The sequence below is a fragment of the Amaranthus tricolor genome, chromosome 5 (assembly GCF_026212465.1).
Source record: "Amaranthus tricolor cultivar Red isolate AtriRed21 chromosome 5, ASM2621246v1, whole genome shotgun sequence".
Lineage (NCBI taxonomy): Eukaryota > Viridiplantae > Streptophyta > Magnoliopsida > Caryophyllales > Amaranthaceae > Amaranthus > Amaranthus tricolor.
The window spans coordinates 12,154,179-12,159,178 of NC_080051.1; positions in this window are offsets into that span (position 1 = coordinate 12,154,179).

The following is a 5,000-nucleotide window of genomic DNA, read 5'->3' on the forward strand; positions in this document are numbered from 1 at the left end:
AACTATACAACGATTTGAAGATGAATTTTCGGTGGCCGAATATGAAGAGAGAAATTGCTAAGTTTGTTGCTCGATGCTTAGTTTGTCAGAAGGTGAAAATTGAACATTCAAGACCCGGTGGTTTGCTTCAACCCTTACCTATTCTTACATAGAAGTTTGACTCAATCTCTATGGACTTTATTAAGGGACTTCATATGATGACGGGTTATTGTGGATAGATTGAGCAAGGTTGCTCGATCGATACCAATGAAGAACACATGGTCAATGGAAAAGTTGGCAGAGGCTTACGCTAATGACATTATTCGTTTGCACGGTGTTCCTAAGGATATTGTGTCGGATCGTGATCCCAGGTTCTTGTCACACTTTTGGGTGTGTTTATAAAGAAGCCTTCGGTACGAAGTTAAAATTGAGTACAACATTCCATGTGGCTACTGATGGGCAGACGGAAAGGACAATACAGACTCTAAACGATATGCTTCGTGCTTGTGCGCTAGAATTCCAAAAATCATGGGTAAAGTCATTGAATTTGGTGGAATTCTCCTATAATAATAGTTACCACGCCAGTATTCAGATGGCTCTGTATGAGGCTCTCTATGGAAGAAAATGTCGAAGCCCCACATGTTGGAGTGATATTAGTGATGCTCTAGTGCTTGACCTAGAGATGATACAGGAAACAATAGCAAAGGTATAAGTATTACGGGACAAGCTGAAAGCTGCACAGGATAGACAAAAGTCCTATGCTGATCTCCGGAGGAAGCATATTACTTATTATGTGGGTAACAAGGTCTTACTGAAGGTATCTCCTATAAAAGGGGTAATGCGCTTTGGAAAAAATGGTAAACTTAGTCCTAAGTATGTTGGTCCATATGAGATTCTTGAGAGGATTGCAGAAGTAGCATATCGACTAGCACTGGCGCCAAAATTGTCTAAGGCGCACGATGTTTTTCACGTGTCTCAGCTATGGAAGTATCGTAGTGACCCTTCTCATGTGATATCAGCTGAGACAATTAACGTTAATCCAAACTTGACATTCAACGAACGACCAGTTCAGATCCCAGTTCAGATCCTTGATCGTCAAAATCGAAGACTTCGTAGGGAGGTCATTCCATTGGTGAAAATACTTTGGAAGAGCCAAAAGTACGAAGAAGCGACTTGAGAGACCTAGGATTCTATGAAACTTAAGTATCTAGAATTAACCTCAGGTTTCGAGTTGTAATTGCGAAATATTCCTTTTGCTTGTCTTATGCATGTATGAAAGTTTTGAAGACGAAACTTTTTGTGAGCAGGGCTAATTGTAACACCCCAAAACATTTGAGCAAAGTTTAGGATTTAATTTACCGTAAAATAATATTTCTTAATAAATATAAGTTGCTTCTAACTAAAAATATTTCGTTTAGTGGGTAAAGAAAATATAAATATATAATTAGTAGTTCTAATATATAGTTAACAAGCTAACTAAATTTATTGTATTCAGGGTGGGTGCTCAGCTTGTTGCTCGACTCCTCACCTACTTCTTGTAAATTTCCATTCTAATGAAATGAAATGCCTTTTAAAATAAATAAATAAATAATAATAATAATAATAATAATAATAATAATAATAATAATAATATAGTGGCGTATGTAATACAAAGGTCTTATATTTAGTACAAGAATTAGATGGCATTAAGAGTAATGACTTTACATATCTTAATCTTAATTGATTATCAAATAAAAATAACAATAAAAAATAAATAAATAAAAACTCTTCATTTCATATTCCAGGCTAGGATTACAAGGGGATGATTCTGGTTTGTGTAGGAGGATTCATCCACAACAATTTGCAAAGTCCTTAAAAAAATAATTTTCTTTTTTCTTTTTACTCTAACAATTCACATATTTTAGTATTATGAGTATGTTCCAATTAAGTTAATCTTTGAATTAAAAAAAAAACAAAGAGGTCATCAAGGTTGGATATTTTATCAAGGTCATATACTCAGGTTGAAAATTTATTTTTTTATACAAGGCCATTGGTGGATTATTATTTTTCTAGGTTATAATCTAAATTCTTTATATATCCTCTAATTGAAATGCATATAAAGGTAACTGATTATTCCTCTCTTTTCTTAATTTACATAGGGTATTATTTTTTATTATATGGAAACTAGGACATGTAATACATTTGAATTAAGTGATTCACAAGGTATGAATTTAAAGCTTTTTAAAGTTTTTTTGGCACTTGGTTTGTTTTGCATGAAACATTGCACATAACACTATTTGTTATATATTATTGTGTTGAACGTATTAGAATTTTTTTAGTCATATTCTTAATATTACTTAGCTTATGTTCTAATATATTTCTATTCATATTCTTTCAGGTACTGATATACAATGCATCTATTCAGAGACGAAATTGTCCCCGAGATTGTGAGATACGACAGCGAAGAAGACCAAATTGTGAGATACGAGCGTATGGCTGAAGACGCTCCACCGATTGACAATGATTTTGAAACTGAAGACGCCCCACCAATGGATGCTCTCACCACTACTTGTAAGAAAAGAAAAGGGCGAGGTCTTACAAAAAACCTCAAAGTCACAGAACCAATGCATTTGGAATACAATGCATTGGGTCAACCCTGCGGAAAATGGCGTAGGCAATATGGAAAACAAGTGGGTCTATGTATCCGCAAGCTTTCCATATTGCACGCGTGGAACGAGGTTCCAGAGGGTTTGAACAACTCTCTATGGAATGATACTGTGGTAAGCAACTTTACTATTCTTACTCATTTAGTTTCATTTTAAAATTAATTTGATTGACAGTAATAAATATAAATTTTTTTTGTAGAATCTTTTCCACATCGAGAGCTATGAGGACAAGAAGAATGTGTTTCTTTCAGCTGTTGCTGAAAGATTCAGAGATTTCAAATCCAAGCTAGTAACTGGCTGGATTACGAAAAGGCGTGCCCGTACGACCAAAAAGGTCAAAACGGGAAATGAAGGTGGAGAGCAATCACCTTCGAAGATGCTCCACGAAATATGGGGTCACATATCAAAGAGGGATTGGGAGGCCTTTGTTGCCAAAAGAACAACTCCCATAGAATTTGTAAGTATTTCATATTATATTATAGTTTACCAATTTGAATTTACTTCTTTTGATTCAGTCATTAAACTAATACATGACATTCGATTTCTATTGATTAATTAGGAAAAGCGTGGTAAAGCTTCTGATTCTGCAAGCAAAAGGAAGTTTTACCATCGCTTGGGCCAGAAAACGTACGATGAGGTCCGAAAAGAGTGGGTGGATGCGGGTTTATACCCCAATCAAAGTTCATCCAAGCCCTCATCTACGACTACCTCCGCATCCGTGAATACTCTTGCTGGAGATCGGGTGCGTGATTGGTATTGCGGGCTTCATTCCCGAGATGCAAGTGGTAAATTACCATTAACGATCCGGGAACGAAGAAGGTTGCTGATGCTGTTGTGAGTTTTGAAATTATTAAGTATATTCTTGATTTGTTTTGTATTCTTTGGCTTTGATGTACTTATACTAATTGCTATATATGTCACTTTTTATTTGAACAGATTGGCTGGAAGGAAAAAGAAGCTACGGGGGAGTTCACCCAAAGAGGCAATGTTGATGCATTGCATATGGTCTTAGGAAAAGACCATAGTGGGCGGGTAGTCGGAAAAGGAGGCGTCCGCGTGGGGTTACAGAAGGCATTCGGCAAAGAGTGTGTTGCTACTCAATTCCGAACGGCGCTGCAGGATGAAGTAGCAACCCTCCGAGCGGAGATTACGAAGGACGTTCTCGTCTAGCTGGCCGTCGTGTTGCAGAAGATGGGAGCACCCATTGTTGACTTGGCAAACCTGATTGTCGAGGATCAGGAAAGTCAACATGGGGATCCTAACGCTATGGTCGAGCCAACACATGAGCCCATTACCCCCGTAGCACCCCAGCTCATTACTAATACCCCTGAAGGGGAAAACCCCACACCGGAGAACATAAACTTCGTTGCTAAAAATCCGGAGCCAACTCCAGAGCCAGTGCTACTGGTACATAGTTTTTAAATATATAAGCACTTATTAATTTAAATTGCAACGCGTTTTAATATTTTATTATGATGCTTATTATACTAAACGACACAATTTTCAGGAGGCGACTCCTTGTTCTCTTTTGCTTCCTCAGTTAGGTGTTGCTAGTGATGGCGACTTAACTGATGTTGCATATGGTATGGCCCAACCAAAAAAAGAGGGCCAAACAGTGCATTCAATGCCTGTTACAAGTGGCCACATCAGTGTAGCCGTGGAAACTATTGTAAAGGGGTTTGAAGATTTCTCACTCCCGGTTCCAATGCCAGCATGGAGCCTTAAGAAACTATCACACGCCCTAGGTAGTTTCGTCACATGGCCATATGCTTGGGTCCGATTCACTAACATGGTAAGAATCATTTGTACCTTATTTATTTTTATTTTTTTAATTGCATGCTCACACTAATTTAATTGTATAAATTGAAATAGCAAAAGAGTCCAAAGGGATCTTGGAGAGAGGTCGGTTCCTCAGCAAAGGTGTCGACTGGGTCAAAGTCGATGCCAAGCACTCCAATTTTGACTGATGAGGAGCTAAAAGATCTCTCTCAAGATTGCAAATGGCTGCATTATTGTGCATCTCGCATAAGTGAGGAGGACCCACTCATTCTGAACCTGCTGAAGGAGCAATACTGCTTTTTAAAGAGTTCGTTTGTAATTATTGGTCCTAGTGACATCGGGCAATTTTTGAGAGGAGAGATGCTGAACGTAGCTCTTTTCCATGTCTACATGAGGTGATGTTCATTATCTTACAAGTTAGGCATTGTAGTTTAATTGTTTTAATAACCGAATTACTAACAAAATTTTCTTATTTGTGAGTTTAGTGCGGCTTACGAGGAGCTAAATTCTTGCGAACCTCCAATAAAAATTGGATGGTTTTGTCCAGAGTCGATTTCGGGTAGTAAATGTGTAAATGATCCAGATGACGTCAGAGCA